We start from the raw sequence: 19,101 nt of genomic DNA on the forward strand, positions 1-19,101 counted from the left end.
TTTCTTAGATTTTTTATCATCATGTCTTGCATATCTTTTTTTTTTGTTACTTATTTTTCTTTTCTTCTATTCTTCCTTATTCTTAAAATGTTTTTCATACATTACGTTTTATATTATTAGAAAAATCGCAGTAATCATTATTATAAGTAAAAACAACTTTTATTAATTTAAGCGTCTTCCATTCATTGAAATTCGCTGCATTTTTATAACATACAAATTTAACAATTATTATTTCCATTACACAATGAGGACTATTAATTCGTTTAAATTATTCTTACATATACTTTTTATAAAAAATTTGTTAACATTAAATTACATAATATAACTATAATGAGATTGTTTACTTTTAACTTTTACCCAAATATTGCATAATTGAAATATAAATTTATAATTAGATTTTCTCCGTTTTTCGTAGAGAGATGTTTTATGAATTTACCGCCGTAGTTAAATTGATATAAAATGTGCGAGTTACTTTTAATATGAATTCATTTCTTTTATAACTATAAGTAATACATACGTTGTATTGATATTGTGCCATTCATAAACAAATTAAAATATACACTATATCAGCCATTGATTAGTTTCATTACTGAAATTTCTTCTAAAAATATTTTACGTGTTTTTTTAGTAATGTTAATCCTATAACAGAGCATAAACTTTTTCTATTCGCAACTCCTTTCTTGCCCGAGAACATTTTACGCATCCCCAAGTATATATCGTAGATATGATATATAAAATAAATACATAAGTAAAGCATTAACTGAAAATGAACTAAGAAAATTTAATTCCAAATAATTATTTGATGCACTTATAATTTTAGCATTTATTTGAACAAAAACAAATTTGCATATTAATGGAATGAACGTACTTGTTTATTTTTGGTAATGAATTAAACCTTCAATGAATATTTGATACAGCAGGATGCATGACATCTTTGAATTGTGAAAAAAATCAGCCAAAAATATAACGACTTGATTTTCCAGTCGTAATAATTCTTTTAAACTTCGCCCTTTTGAAATCCGTCTTACATTTGCTTGTAGTAAAAAGGTTTTGTAATCAGAGTCCATGTCTTTACAAAGGTTTAAAGACAAACTATTGTTAAGGGTACGGCTCATGATATTAATAATTTTGATAGCATCGCGAAGCACAACATCTAAATCTGGTCATATATTTTTTTAATCTATCGGAGGCAATCGTCGCTATGCTGTGAGTAAAAGTGATATGTTTATTGCGTTAAGCTTTAACTTCTGCTAAAAATCCGACATTCTTGACCATCATTGCTCCAACACCATCTATACGGATTCGAACTCAATTTTTCCATTGCAAACCTTTATTTCTGGAAAACTTATCGATTTTAAGATGTATGGTTCCCCGGCTATATGCCAAAGGGCAACAAAACAATAAATATTTATATATGCTTTCTATATAAACATATTTTACATAAAGCAACAACTGTTCCGTGTTAAAAATATCAGTTGTTTCATCCAACTGGTTTTTAAACTTTGGGCTGTCGTTAAGCCTGTCATAAGCTGCTGAAATTGGTCATTACTATTATAATTTCAGAAATTATTTTTCAAACAGTATCATTCGATAAAGGAATTTTACGAATTTCTTATTCATAAATTTTTCCAAGAACTATTCCGTCATCTTAACAATAGCAGGTAACACGAGATCTCCTATCCAGTTAGGCTTTTCAGTTTTTGCTATTAATTAAATAACAAGATTCTTAAGATGAAAGTAAATACTTTGTGTTTACAGTAACAAATTCCTCAAAACATCGTATTTGTCTATTTTAAGATTTTAGAAGTCGTTAGAAATATTTCCTTGAGTTATTAAAGTACACTGCATGCTTGGTATCAAGGTATTTTAGCTTGAAAGGTTTCATGTTCTCCGGAGCCAGATCTTCATTACAAATTAAGCAATTAAGTTGATTCACACAATTGTGATTATTATAAGTAAATCCATATTTCAAAAATGATTCGACAATTTTTTTTTCTCCGTATCAATTTAGGTTTTGCTTTGAGTACTGCAACGTGATAGCGAAGACTTTCCCTCATTATCACCTGCATATTTCCCCTTTCTGCCTGAATTTAACCACTTATCCATGACCTAAAAATACTTTTTGTTCTGAAATAAATAAATATAACATTTTTCATAATATTTTCTCAATTAAATTCTAGCTTCAGTTTTTGAAATGAAATATGTTTGTAATTAAAAAATAGCTGTGTTCATATTTACATACAGGAATGATGGTGGAGAAATATTATTAAAAGAATGAATTTAAGGAGTTGATCCAAAATATCCATTTCTTTTTGTCCAGTATTGTGTATCTGTGTCTGTCAGAAAGACACATTACGATTCCGAACTTCTAGTTTCAGTCTTTTATATACAACTATTTACAAAATATACTATAAGAACACAGCGATATGCCCAATAAAACGTAGATCAGATTGACTTTCCATTCTGACAGGTAAGACTGCCTTTTCTACATGATTTTTTCCTTTTTAAACAATTCAGTGGATATGAAGGCTTGCCAATCCAGAGCTGAGCCAGTAGTTTATTTTTTAGGTCAGCCCTGACCAGCACCTCTCACGATTTCGGTTAATTAGGTGTAACGAACTCTGCCCCTTCGGTAAAACTTGCCATCCAAGAAGACAAATCACTTCGTTCAAGAATCACTAGGCCTATCTCATAAAAGAATTTGGATTTGTATTTGCTGCAAATAAACACCTATTTTTTGTTTGTTTGAAGAAACATAACTACAATTTTTTTAAATCAAATATTCTGTCACAATTAGTGTTTGTGCTGGAGAATTTAATCTCGAGAAATATCGAGATTTACAAGAAATTTTTAATTTCCGATTCAGAGAAATATTCTTAGCAATCTCGAGAATATTTTAGGAAAAATAAATAGATTCCTATTAAATTTTCAGTTCATTGATTAAAGCGGTGTTTTTAATGGGAAACTAGAAATTTCATTGTCTTGTGTTTTTTTTAAATAAAAATGTTAATATAAAATCTAGTTAACATTGTAATTTAAATTGAACTGTTTTATATTTTATACATGAGCTAATTTTCTATTTGATAGTCAATATACCTTATATAAAACGTGTTGTACAGTACGTCTTGTTTTTAATAAGCTAAACCTTGAATTTGAAAATGCTCAAAAAAAGTTGTATTTTGCATGAAACCACATCAACACAAAATGAAAGAAACTTCTGCATTTCTGGAATTTCTGTATAAAAACAAAAGATCCGTTTATCAGATAAATCAATAGACTGTTCGTGTGTATTGAAAAGTTGATGGGCTGCAATTTCAGAAAATTGTAGACCTATAAATTCCCACTGTCTTCTGTCTAGTTATTGTCTGTAATTCCTTAATGTGAGACTTCGAGAGTAGAGAATAATTTTATTTAATTTTTTCAATTCATCAACATTTTAAAGTAACATTTTTAGCGTTAAAAATGACACATTTATGTCACTTTTCGTGGAAAACAGGAAATCAAACTTTCCTTCACAAGAGCTTATCTCTAATTTTGAAGAACATTTATTTGTCTAACTCATTAGTACCTCCTGCCAGCCAATACAAACCCCACATTTCTATTGGAAGACACTTACGCATAAAAAGGACGATTTCCCACGATTCGGGGCAGTCACCGCTAAGAAGAATCTGCCATAATAACAGGCAAGCAGAATAATAACAACTGCCATAAAGGAGATAGCTGATCCAGTAACGACTCTGCCATGTAGAAGCTGGATCCTGACATAGAAGCGAACGCACTCCAGGATAGTAACCCAAGTCTTTTCTCGGAATATACTCCATGCAACCAGAAGACATCGAGTAACCAGAGGTATTACTATTTGAACCAATTATAAACTCTCTCTCCGTGTTTAGAGGTGTACGTAGTTAGACATCGACATAACGATAGATTGTTCTTTTATGTATTTCTTTATTTTATTCATTAAACTTTTGTTAGTTATTTGTTAATCTGTCTGTTTCCATGGCTAAATACGGACATTCGAACCGCCTACGATCGGAACTTACCCACTCGCTAATTATACAGTCCTCTTTTTAAGTCAATATAGATCTTAATATCGCGAGTTAGGGCGCGAATTCCTACCCGAGCTGGTATCAGATCCTGACGACTCTCCCCCACTCGAATAATAACCCTCCTATATTTTAACTCCATCCAGTGACCCAGTAAGCTGAACTAACGGTTCTGACCACTAAGGGTTTCCGAGTCTAATCTCGTACCCCCGTATTCTTACATTATTCTCGAGAACAATATTAGATAGATAAAAGTTGAGATCAGATATAGAAAGCTTAAAACAGGAGGCTCCGATTAACTGTACAGGAACTTCCGTTATATACCGGAAGTCACGTGATTTCAATTCAAAAATTTCCCCCAGAAAGGCGTTATATAGATGACTTGTATGACTCTATTGTTGTCAGAAAAAGTACGATGTACAGGGACAAGACACATAATTTCATATCTAGAGCATATATTTTAAATTAAATAAATTAAAAATATGATTAAAAATTCCAGCCTTATTATTCCGATTTTTCAAGCGTATGAAATGTTCGGTAAAAGACAATCCCTAGTCACAATATACAACTCAAAGATATAAAAATTTTATACTTAAATGCTGAAGAATGACGGTAAGAACATTTTATTAAAATTTCTATTTTCGATAATTAACTACTGTATTACGTTTCTATACAGGCAGAAAACTTTGATGACATTACATAAGTTATGTCATATGCAATGCAGTTTGAAAAAAGTAAATGGTAATAGAATGAGACTGAATAGGAGAGTAGAATTAATTGAAAAGTAGCAGCAGATTACAGCGAGAAAAGATGTACGAATGCTTTCTAACCAAAATTGCTAATCAATATTGGAAAATCTGACAGAGGAACATTTCAGGTTGAAGTGACATCCTTCGCGAACAGTTGCTAAAGTATTCGCGACCCAAAAATTCTGTTACGCGACTCTATATGGAGTCGCGACCCATAGTTAAAAGTTTGCGTCGCTTGAAGTCTGACAATTATACCTACTAGTCTTTCCTGTTGCAACGTATTATATTCAGTCGCTAGAAATGCAACACACTTGGAATTGGTATGAGTAGCAGTGCACTATCTCTGCTGTCTACATTTGTACTAAGGTCAGGGTAGCTGAGTGGGCATTGCTCGCAGCGGAATTTTATTGCAAGTTGTTATTATAATCATTTTCATGCCTACCATTATGCAACGCTCTAGCCAATTATATACATTTTTCTTTGTGTTCAAATTTCTACGAAATGCAATGTATTTATAATAACTAACAACAATGCTGGTAAATATTTGTAATGCGCTGCTTTACAAAATAAAATTATTTAAGTCATAATTTATGTAAATAATGAAGAGTTTATTAATTAGTTACAATTATAAGACACAAATTTACAATTATTATATTTATTTCATACAGTAGCTGTATATCTTTCAATTGTCTTAAAAGATGACAAAAATTACCGCAAATATTCTAAATTTTAGCAATTTTGTAAAAACAGATTATAAAATTTCTCGAAGGAAACCAAAAAAAATTGAATGCTTATTATATAATTTACGTAGCAATGCTAACATTGAATTATATAAACAATTGTCCATGAAACCGAAAATCATCAGTTAAACTAGGTCTATATCGTATTTTTTATTATAACCAAAAACTTTTCATTTTTTTGTTAATATGAAAAATTACATTTTCACCTTTGTTTTCTATTATAAAAACTCATTTATTAGTAATATTTGAAATCTTTCATAAGTAATAAAAATGATCCCGAAAAATTCGACATCTTTCTTTCAACAGTGAGTTCTTATTATTAAATTTATTCACGTATCACTTTCAGTTTTGATAAAGCAATCTATTATGTCAGGAAAAAAAATACTAAATAACCAAAGATCCAAATGCTAATTTAATTTTAGTTAATACAAAACTAACAACCCTCTGTTGGGAGAATACACATACACAATGCAATACATTAAACAAAACTTTAAATCAACCAAAATATATTAAATAAAAATCATAACTATATTAAACTTTAATGCTATTTACAAATATCAAAATAAACAGAATAGCATAATTAACTACATTACAAAATATAATAATTTTCCACTTTTTTCAGTATGCTAATTACGCCATCTTGTACTTTCGATCATTTAATAACATAATATAAATTTCTGAACTGAAATAAAAAGTAAAATCTTATTATAATTAAAAAAAAATTATGCTCTTCTCATCTTCATTTTCTTATCCTTTTTACAATCGCAAACTATTTATTTTATAAAAGCATTCCGTTTTATTTAACGTAATTGGAAATTTATCAGTCTGAATATCCAGGAGATTATTAAAGAATCGTATGAAATTCGTTAATATTTTTCCCGTAAACGTATTTACTTTCAAAATGCAAGCTTGTTATTGGTTTAATGGATTTATGCAGTAATGAAAGACTAATTATTAATGATGTGCGAATTACAGTAGTAACTACTCTTTGTGTTTGTACCTGTTAACATTAGTTTTCACTACGTTGGAATCTGAGACGATGTACGGATGCGGAAATGTTGATTTCATTCTTATTTCTGTGGAAAACACTCATTACTCTCGGAATCAATACAACGAAAAGAGTACAACGGATAAATGTTGATTACCGTTTACTCTTATATATGTTTTGTGATCAACTGTTGTATTTAATTAAAAAGTTTAACTCAAACAAATAATAATAATATAAAACAAAAGTTATTTTATATATAAATCTAATTTTATTTTAATGTCTCATTAATAAATGAGACATTAAAATATTATTAGTAACTATTGGTTAAAACGATTAAGAGAGATGATTTTTATAACAGTTTTTATTCCAGATAGTACAAGAATAGAACATTTATTACGTAATCATAGTGGTATTTTAATATTTGATGTTTTCCGTCCTGTACATAATAAGAGGATATTTTTGTACCCATTATGAACTCGGATAAGCCCACAACGGGGGCGGCTGGGTGGTGAGAGGAAGGCTCTAATATATTTGGGATATACTTTCAATGAAAATTTTCTGGGGTTGCTCTGACAGATTTCTTGCTCTACAATAGAAGTTACAAAATACAAAGACCACATATTAATTAATTATCATTCCCTAAAGTTAGAAATTTCTCCCAATATACCAATCCAAAAATAAAAAAACAAAACAATTACAAACTCATTGAAATGAAACAAATCAAAATAACAAAACAACCAAATCCTGTATCCGCACATAACTCGATATTAAATCCTGTCATATTTTTCTATAAATAAGAAAAAGTTGGGAAGCAGAAAGAAAAAGAAACGAGATATTCGATTCAGGGTACCTGTGACACCGATCTAAAGAAGTATACTGTCCCTTTTGCAATGAACTGACTGACTTTGAATCTATTGGACGTTTTCTCCAAGCTGTCAAAATCTATTTTCGTAATCGGCAATCGCAGGAACAGTAGACTTTTACCTTACTAAAGATAGTTGACTCGAAAAATGTGTTCTCCCATGGATAGTTAAACGAACATTTACTCAGAATACAAAGCAGGCAAACAATTTTTCTGTAGTCGTTGTAATTCCAATTAATAACTTCTATGAAACGAGGTGTATCTGAAGAAAAATTTATCTAAATAATTCAAAATGTGAAACGACCTCTAAATTAATTTAATTTTTCAGTAATGTGATATAAATTAATTCAACATTAATCAATCTGTTGTAAATATTACAGTATTAATTATAGTAATATTTGTATAAAAAATAAAATTAGTTATACTATATGATTTTAGTTATCAAATAAGCTCAGGACTCGGGCAAGGCCTTGACAAATTTTTTGATTACATGTAAACGTTTTAAAGTCTGTGGCGGTTATCTGCGAACCACATATGAGCAAATAATGCATAAGTTACACTTGTTGCGACAGTTACAGCTCTTTCCATTTTGCGAACAGTTCTCCAATGGGGTTTAGTTTGGGGCTGTAAGAGTGGCAAAATTTCTAAATGATGTCTCTGAAAGTGTACTAGGTGACGTGTTTTGCCGTCTTGTGAAAACGGACGTTATCCAAAACGAGTGTCGCAGATTGCATGTTTTCTCTTCGAGTTACGGACGTAGTTTATTTAGAAAAACTCCAGGTAAAAACGAGCATTGTACGGATAACTGTTTACAGAAAAAGAGAGCTACGGTTATCTTAAAGTGGTTATTACAGTGGTATACTTCTCTTAGAAGGGTCATTCCCATAGATCACAATGTTAACTTTTATAACATGTAAAGCTGCGTAGATAGTGTTGCCTGAGTATTGAATCAGGAAAAAGTATCTATCACACGACAGTGTAAATTATGTCATATTTATTTTTAAGTCATATCTGTTATTCTTTTCTGAACGATCTAGGTTCATTCGCAGTTTATTACAAATTAACCATGTTTTAGTTATGGGGAATTTTATAGGAACTGTTGAAGTAATAAAGAAACAAGATGACGACAAAATCAGTGTAGTTTGAAGAGTGGTCCACTTTTCAACCTAAATGCTGACTAATTTCTCGAACATTAGTTTAGTTATATGGTTCGCTACTGGAGTGCTGAGAGTAAATAGTTGACTGACTCCTCTGTATATTACTGCTCTGTAATTTACAGTAAGGTCTAATTGAGAGTTTAGAACCACAGTGTCTCTCGTATAGAACTAATCCTTACAGTCTGACCGACACACATGAAAAAGACTGCATGAAATTACGAAACTGTAGTTTCAATAATAATAATTATTTTTTATTATTCTATCAGTTTTTCGTTAGAAAACAATAACATCGCTGTTTGTATTTTCTTGAAAAGTAGTAAATAAATAGCTATTCATTAGTCTAAAAAAATTTTAAATAAATATTCCTAATAAGATTAAGGACAGATATATCGGCTGTCAAAATATTGCCAATAGTGCCTATTGGCAATATTTTGTGTATAGAAGACAGAAATCATACGTGTAAAATTTCTATTTTCTAGCATGAGACCATTCTGCACATAGAAACACGTTTACTTTAAACGTCATTTTCTTAAGTTAGCGATTGAAAACAAGACGTCAACAGATGATTTAATGTCATTGTTTGTTCTTGTATTACGTTTCTTTTATGTTCTAATATCACATTACCACTCAAAAACGATTCACTTAGTTTTTATATTCAATTAAATACCTATCTAACTGAATCTGAACCTCGTTGCACATATATCTTAATCATATATTATTTTTTCAGTCACTTGTTTAACTGTTTTATGTTAGAGAAAATAATTCAGCGATTACATATTATATTAAATCAAGCTAAACATGACGTACGTTTTCATGATAATGATGTTTAACTGGATTGATTAATTAATTTGTAATGAAAACAGTTATTTTTACCTCATTAAATTTTATGCCACAGATGAAATACTACGATATAAAATTCCTCAATAGAATTTAAGTCACTGGACTTTTTATAAACGGTCGAGTAGTCTATAAGGAAAGTTCGACGCCATTAGTTTTAGTGCTCCCGTTAGAGAAATTTTTGATGTATGATCTTAATTCTTAATTTTTTTAACACCCATTGTTTGATATTTTCTTCTTCACTTCTGACACTTTTTATAGAATCTCAACTTTTTAAGTACAAATTATATAAAAACGTTTATACAACTCAAAATCAGTCTAAAGGAATTCGCAAGGCAATATTTTAAAGTCTCTTGCTTTACAATATGTCTACGTTTGCAGCTCTCAAGTCTTTCTACAAATTATATTGATAATATTATGTCTATACTGTATGGATGTTCTTTCATATTATTTTTAAATTTCTTTTATCAATCGTTAAAACAGATATTGGTAAATATTTAATAATAATATTATTAATACTATTTTTAATGTTGTAGTTATTACAAGAAATCATTTCGAAATAGAAAATTTATTAAAAATTTCGAGATAAATTTTCGATGATACAAAAGTGATACTTCGTTTAAAAAGTAGAATCATATTTAAATACCTGATGTAGCTTCAAAAATTGCTTTAATGATACAGTATATTTAATATATTTACCAAATATTTCAGTTTAAATAATTAGCCTATATATTTTTTCTTTACAATTGTTTTTTTGCTTTCACCACATTGAGAAAACGTATTACATTATAGAACCGTTTTGCGATATTTAATAATGTTCTAATATTACAAACTGCTTCACAATTTTTATTTTATAAAATATAAATTACATAACGCTAGAAGAACTGATGATTTTCATAATAAAATAAATACCGTAAAACTATAGAATACGTTATTAATTTATTTTTATAAACTATTTCATTTATGGCAATATTCGTAACTTTGTATTAATTAAATAAACTACTCGATCTTTATTAACCATGTTAAAATAATACGAAAGCATTTTTGTTTGAAAGAATTTACGAACATTCGGCATTTGAGATACTTTCTGGGAAATATCATGCCAGTCAATCAAAGAAACTTATGTGAAGGTAGGAAAAAATTGAAAGTCTGAACCTTTAGGCCAATAACTTTTTTCTGTAAAAGAAATTATTGAAGTGAAACGCTATTCTCTTTTAAACGACCGCTTCAACAATTCAAATAATAACGCTTTTTACAATTTATGTAATTTTTCTATAAGATTTCCGGGTAGAATTCTAGAGAATTACAAAAAAGAAAAAACTAACTAAAGTTCTTATAATCATTTTAGAGAAAAATAATTATAGTTATTCATAATAGCTAAATAATTAAAAACAACAATGCAAAGATTGTTAAAATATATTATTTTAATAATCTTTTATATTGTTGTATAACAATATTTTATATCTCTTATATAAAATATTGTTATACAACTGCTCACTGTCCGTTGAGTTTTTATTTATTACTATTATTATTTTCCTTAATAATTTCTCACTATTACACATGAAAGAGATTAAAACTGAGGATATTCTTAGAAAAAGGTTTCGTTACTTTTTAAAAGATGTAACAGGAAAAAATGAAAATAATATTCGAAAAAACTTGAAAAGAAAATGCAGGACAATGAAATTTCTAATACAATATATTTAAAATATGATATTATCTGTATTAATATAAAACAATGAGTGACAATTTCAGAATGAATAAAATAAAAACATTATGAAGAAGAGCCAACAGTCACCGATCCAAATCAAACAAAAGAATATAATTCCAGAATATAATATAGAATTGTCAACAATCAGCGAATGAAAGAATTTCACCAAATGAAGTTGTAAAATGTTCTGCTAAAATTAAAATTTATTTATTTACAATATAAACATTCTACATATTTCAGAAAATTCTGATTGATAAACTAGGTGGAAAGTGTGCACGTAGGCCGACAAAATACGTATAGCATGTGTACTGTACACCTTGGAATTATTTTGAGTAAGATTAACGAATTAAATATGGAAACAGGATTAGAAATAATTATCCCGTTCTTTGTTTTTTATTCTTAATACGAGGGAAATATGTCTATTTATAAAATACATTCAGAAAAGAGACCACAATATGCATTTTGAGAAATAAACGAGTAACAATTTAGTCTTGCAAGAAATAATTTTAAAAAAATGTATTTATAAAATCCAAGAAGAGAGAGTCTGAACAAATAGCATAGGATAAGGCAACCCAACACACGAACCATTTGTCTAATGGGAGGTGTCTCGTGGGAAGATTTTTTTGTGGGAAGTTGATCCCAATATAAGGGAAGGAAACCTGGAAAACTCCAAACAGCCAGCCTGTTGGTTAGGCACCAACTCGTGACCTGTATTATTCAGTGGTTTTACCTATTTTGACCAGTGTGAGTACTAAACAAATGAGAATGGACATGAATATTTTCATAAGCGAAACGTTTTTAAAATTTTTTTAGGAAAATAGTTCATAAACTTTTGAGATTGAATAAAGTAAAATATTCACATTGATTGGCTTATTGCATAGAAATATAATAACAAATAATCTAAATAGAATATATACATTCATTCGTTGAATGTAAGGAATAAAATCAGTATGTTTACTGTAAGGTTGCAAATTAAAAATACTTTGTGATAATTGCAGTAATCTATAAACGTAATAAAAAAAGAACAAGGTGCAATAATGAAATTTTTAAATTTAAAAATAAAGTGGTTCAGTATTGCGAATAAATATTATTATTATTTTATTATTAATATTATTTAAATAATATTATTATTTTATTCGTAAATTTAAGTAAACAGATTAGAATACTGTGAACTTTCTAGCCTCCGTACGTCAGAAAAGAGTGGAGATTAATTTTCCGTGTACTAACATATATAGTACAAAATAAGAAAAAAAAATAATATTATTATTTTAATCCTTATTTAAGTGCGAACTTAAGACAAATAAATAACATTATTACAAAAAAAAACTTTGTGCAAAATAATTTTATTTATGAAGTTGATTATAATCATACACAGTTTAAATAACTTTTACGCATTATCCCTGCATATAAATTTTTATTGGTTTTTTATATTATTTCTAGTTATTAATGAGATTCTGTTTTGCTAACACTAAATGTTAAACTTAGAAGGTAAGTTTAGTACAAGTTTCAATTTGTCTTCTCTGTTCCAAGTTAGTTGTTAATCAAATCTTTTAAAGTAGTTTTATTTCTTCGAATATAACAGTATCGTAATACTGATATATTTACATTGAACCTAAATAAATTTAATGATATTGATTTTACTTTGATTTTATCATCGACTATTCAAATCTTATCAAATGCATGTATCAACGAAGTTTCATCACTTACTGAAAAGATGCAGTTGATAGTCCTAATGTATTACAAGAATCATCTAGTAACTCAGTCACAATAACACCCCATTTTTATTTAGTAAATGTTATTCCGTTCCTTAGATCATTGGCAAATATTAACGATAATTGCAGCGAATATAAAAACAAATAATTACATCTCATTTAACGTATGAAAAAAACTTACAAACAAAGCAATTAGAATATCAGAAAACGTAAAGGAAATTATATGTAAAGATAGGAAAAACTAGTTGAGTATAAATCTTATCGAAAATATGATGATGATATTTGCTAATACGTGAAATAAATATGTTATATCCTCTGAAGGATGGTGAAATTTATATTTAAAAAATAGGTTTACGATATAATTACGTAGGAAATGATCTTATTTTTGAATATATTTTATATAGCTATGAATAAGATGAATTTTAGTAACTTTTATAATTTGACTTGTTATTTGTTTGCAATTATTCTTGTCTTGAAGTTGAAACATTATCTTTAGCGTCAAATAAATATTATATCATTGTTAACATTTTCATAATTTTTTTCAAATAAACATACAACATGTATATGCAAATAATCTTATTCAAAAAGTTACATTTGCTCATTAATATTCTTAAAAAATAAAAGTATAAACAAATTTTGTTTTTTCTTTTCTTTCATTTATATATAAATATGAATTGTTCGTATATAAAAATTCAGCGTTGATGAATGTCATAACTCTATATATGTTATTTACGAAGAAAACTGTTTGTGAGCAAATTTCAACACTTATCATGAAATGCTAAAACAAGAGATTCCTAATTTTTTTGGTAGCATTTTGTACCATATTTCTTTTTATCCTTTGCCATCTGACGAACCATATGAATTCGTTCTCATTATATTTTGTCACTAGAATTTGGTAGATATATCTTTTACTAAAACTCTATTAAACTTTTAAATTAACAGAAACCTAGTGTATAAAAATCACAGAACACTAGTAGTTGGTCCCGAGTTTTAGTCAAGAGTGACAAAATGTTGGCCTGATTTTTAGTAGTGTCTTGCCCCTCTACAACATACTTCTCGTGATAAGAATACAGTCATGCCGGTCATCTATCTAACTTCGTTCGGAAGAAAACTTTGAATTGAAATTGCGTGACTTCCGGTCCAGATTGGATGTTGGTATATAGTCAATCGATTCCTACGGTCCGTAATCTTCCCATATGTGATCTTAACGTTTACCTAACACCGTCCTTGATATTAACGAAGGACAGACAACAGAGACAGTGGGAGTGTGTAGGTTTGTTATTTGAAAACTGCAGCCCAATAAGCTGTTATTATATTTTCAACATAACTATGAATTTTACTTCGTCGTTTTTATTTTAATTGAAATTCCTAGAAAGATTTACAGTAACAATATCACAAATAACCTTTGCTTGCATAGTCACCAGAAAAAAAAAATGAATAGTCGCTGTCCTTAAATTTTAAACAACTAGCAGACGATGCTAATAATAAATTTTCCCTTTTTCTGCTCACTTGCAAATCATTTCTTAAAATGACAAATCGTGACGTCAAACAGTAAAGCATAAGCGAAGTAAATTTGCTGTATTGTAATTAGGAATGCGTAATGCAAAAATGAACGTAAACAATATTTCAAGATAGCGAAAACAACTGTAAAGTGAAATAAAAATATCTGAAATTTCTATTGGTGATAAAGTATTTCGAATACTTTATATTTAAAAAATAGGTTTACGATATAATTACGTAGGAAATGATTTTATTTTTGAATTATCAATTACATCAACAAGCTAGTATCAATTACAGTATTAACTAATTACTTAATATTTACTGTGAGAAAGGTATTATCGTAAAAGCTTTTTCTTAAAAAACTATCTCAAGTTCTGGAAAGAACAATAATGATGCTTTTAACGAAAACAATTAAAGGTTATCCTTAAAGACTTAAGAAAAGAACTGCAACGAGAGTCCGCATTTCGATTTCATATTTACAGAAGATTATGAAGATACAATTTTGAAAATAAATACAAAAAAAAATCTATTGATAAAGAAGATAACTCTAAGTAAATGCCAAAATTATACAAAAAGAAGAGTCCCGCTATTTTTGAATATCTGAAAATAAATATTAATATTCCTTTTGTAGATATTCATTGGTTAAAATATTCTAATCAGAAATATCTGCTATTATGTTTATAATCGTGTTTATATTCAAGAAATACATTTGAGAAATTTTGTTAAAATAAATTTTATTTGCTTTTCATAAATTATTATTTTGCATGTTTATATTATTATTATTATTAAATAAAGTAGTTTTATTATAACAAAATGTATTAAATGTTTTTCCATCATTTAAGCTAATTAAATTTATAACGTTCTAGATAAAAATGAATTAAAAAGATTTATTTAAAAGTTTATATAAATCCTATGAAAAAGAAGAACTTCTATACTAATCATTGTTGAAATCTTTTATAAAGATGAAAAAGGCAACATGATAGCTAAAATCCCTATAAGAATTCGGTTTTCTATCGACAACTGTATTTCCTATCATCGATATCAAGTTAGAAAACACAGATATCAACCAATATCTTTCTATTGACAATTGATATCAATATTCTCTATCATTTTCTACTACTGATCGAATACAGTAGTTGAAAATACTACTGAAAACTGAGAGTTAAGCCATATCGTAGCATTTTTTTTCTACGCGAGGTAACGTAGTTTAACGATTCACTAACTTCCTAATAATATTTATAACTTTTACATAGTAATTCTGTTAAATGGACAAACTTATTAAAAGAATAAAACTTATGGTCATGATCAAATGATTAATAATTATTTTTCGTAATTCAATAAACAAGAGGCAGACTCCATAAACTTAACACAGCTCAAACACCATCCAACCTGAAAATTGAATGATCGTAAAAAGGAAGAACATATTATCTAAATAAAGATATCACGACGTCTTGTCTGCTGTCTAAAGTTGTATTTAATTCAACTACACAAAAATTTTTCAATACTTTAAACAGCATAAATTTTAATTAGTACAATATGCTCGATAGTTTTAGTTCTTTAGTATATGGGCTACATTAAAAATTGTAAATACAGTGCACTGTATATATTAGATATTCCTTTGTATTGGTTAACTATTAGTGTTATATTTATTATGTTGGTACCATGTGTTTGTAAGCTGATGAGGGGTCCTTGTACCCGAAATGCATCCTTACCTAAATTTGAAATGTGATTATTAAAGACTAACTTTTTTGTAAAAGATTTGATCCTTCTTTCTGTCGGCCTTGGTGTGATAAGCCCTCCAAATTGTTAAATTCTATTTATTAGGTTATCTAACTCTTACTAATTTATAGTCGTGGGCTAAAAGTGTCGTTTATTATTATAATTATAACGTTGTTTTAAAGTTCTGTTGGAGCAAAGTATATTCTTGAATAAGAGTATCTTGCACTTCTGGAGGCTGACAGGATGTAACTTGACTCACTACATGTTCTACAGGATTTACATCTAGAGCTCTCGTTGGTAATTGCATACAACGAATAACTTTATTGTCAAGAAAGTCATTGACGAGTAAAATCGCATGTGCACGGAAATTATCATCCGTGGAAATGAAATCTGCTCCTACAGAACTTTAGAAAGTTCTCATATGGGGTTCCAAAACGTATTCTCCGAGCTTTCTTGCGTCAATGACATCTGTTGCAAAAACTTGAGCTTACTGTGGCCATTAAGCATTATACCAAACCAGACCATGATACTGTTACGGCAAACTGGGCCTAGTCTTATATAAACTTAAATAACAAATAAGTCATTATTTTTGACAATACCGATTATTCGGTATCCAATAGCACGGGAATGCTTACGTTCCATATTTGAAAAATTGTTTCATATTAGTTTCTTAGGTGCTTACGTGCGGTTTGATATTAAAACATGCCTCTGCGCGGACACACGCTGCATTAATCTATTTTCATGATGTTAATGGGAATATCACGAATTCCTCCTATTGAAACTCTTAGTTGTTCACTTTATAGATGATGTTCAACATCTACTGTTCTTTGAGATCTGGTCCAAAGTGTGAATATGATGCTCTAAAGCACATTTTTAGTCATGGACGCATCTGTCGCGACAGACGTGCTTCTAGCCTTTAAATACTTTTCTTATTCTTAAAAATCCAGTAACGATTGCTTAACTTTCCCGACAAGAACATTTAAAACTGCATGTAGTGCCCTCTGTTATGGCATTTTATTAAATAAACTTTTTATATAATTAATTATCATAAAATGGCAAAACACTTAATTTTGAGGATAGTGGCGAGTTTAATAAATAAAAATTATGAATACTAATAACGAATAAAATCATTAAGTCCGACCTTATTCGAGATATGACTCACGACCTTCTTTATCGTCCACGCTGTCGAGCTTTAACCACCAAAATTTAATTGCATCATTCCCCCTAATATTTAAACCGCGCTGCAAATTTCAGAAATTTTCGACAAAAGACACGGGAGTTATTGAGCTTCATATTGGATGAACAAAATCGTGCCCCCATGCAAATAACATCCATACATACGGGGGAAAAGCTCGAATTCTTTTTCATTTCTCGACGTTTCAAGGTCCCTTGAGTCCAAAAACTAAAAATCTTGAGGGGACCATTTTCTGACCGTTCGCCATACTTTTCCTCTGTTACATATAACAGACGGGAAAGTAAAAATCGTATCTAGCGTCTTTGTAGCATCATCACTGTCAATATCATACAATAAAGAAGTAAAAAACTGTCCTGGATGATTTCACCGCAAAAGGAACAATACTCGCAACTGCTGTATTTATGGAGCCTAGTATTTTACATAAACTTGTGCTTTTTAATGGAACATTCGACTAAATCCGAGATATTTTTAATGTATGGAAACATTCGCGTAAATTGTCTGCTGGTTATTTGTTTTAGTTTTGCTCTGTCTACAAAGATTGAAAGATTATGGTTATTTTTTAAACATGTACCTAAACACACTTTTAATATATATAAATTTTAATTTTACAACATATTGTAAATACTGTATGAGAAATTTCTGTTATTTCTATACGTAACAGCTTTGTTAAAAATTTTAAAGGTCATTGAAATTAAATCAATAATAATAATTCATAAATTGTATCAGGTAACTTTTAATTAAGAAAATCATTTCCGTATAAAATTTAATTACTTACAATGATATTTGGTTATTCTATAAAAATTAATAATGAAAGATTCGAGTTCGGGTTTCGCGATAGAGAGAACGGCGAAGGTAGACTAGCCCTTACATAATCATTAAAATTGTCATAAGACAGAAGACTGAAACTTAAAGAGTTTTATATCTTAATTGTAATTGGATGAAGTTGCAAGAAACAAAGCAAGTTAAAATTATTTGTAGACAATTGATTTTTGCATTACATTGTTTTCCAACAACAAACAATAACGAAATTTTACTTCCGAAATGAAAATCTCCAATTCCTTCAGATTTTGAGCTACTGAGCAGAAAAAATGACAATGAAAATTTAAAATTAGTTACGGTTTATGGGAGATATTCAATAGTTGAAATAATATAGCAATATCTACTTACCACAGTATTAATTAAAATCCGTTTCTACTCTCGGCGTCGCTTTGCCCGTCGCTTGTATACATGCTCAAAATTATCCCTAGCGATCCTCTAACTAACAGTAGTCAGCCAACACGGAAGTGAATAATTTTCCTTGGTATCTTTTCTCCATCGATGAAATTGCCTGATGGAAATGTTCTGACATTTCCAAGGAAGTTAGTTTTACCAGACGAAATGCGTCCCAAGCTTTTTTCTCATTATTCCGTACTACGTTGTCAAACTTCTTATCATTGAAGTGCTTTCGGATCTGAAGACGAACAAAAGTCTCTTTTTGATTTTAGCCTCACTAAGAAGAGAGAAGTTGTCAGTCAATCAGGTTCTTGGTCCAAACTTGGCTGAAAGATGGCCCAGTCTGGTGCAAATACTGGCTTTGACAATGTTCTTCATCAGACGAATTTTATGTGTAGGGGCGGTAGCAGGATTTTGTACGATTCTACCAGTGATGGGTGTTATACATTCTTCACCAACTTCCAGAGTTTTCTTGCAAGCCAATCTCTCTTTTCGTAGTGCAATTTCATTGCCCGGCAATCCCACTCACATAAAAACAGCAGAACTTTGTATATCCCAGCTGTAGACTCATCAATACTGTCACTATCTGCAAGTTGCCATAGATACGTCAACCGTACAGTACTTGCTGTGTTGTAGACTGTTCAACAGTTGTTTTAAGTTTTGATAAGTTTCTTTC

General features: G+C 29.3%; 1 protein-coding gene across 1 annotated transcript in view; it reads right to left on the minus strand.

Moving 5' to 3' along the window:
• The window catches only part of LOC136977538 (leucine-rich repeat-containing protein 24-like), a 420,341-nt gene that overhangs the window by 248,951 nt on the left and 152,289 nt on the right, over positions 1-19,101 (minus strand). The window lies entirely within an intron of this gene.

This window comes from Centruroides vittatus, unplaced genomic scaffold (assembly GCF_030686945.1).
Source record: "Centruroides vittatus isolate TY-2023 unplaced genomic scaffold, ASM3068694v2 contig_460, whole genome shotgun sequence".
Taxonomy (NCBI): domain Eukaryota; kingdom Metazoa; phylum Arthropoda; class Arachnida; order Scorpiones; family Buthidae; genus Centruroides; species Centruroides vittatus.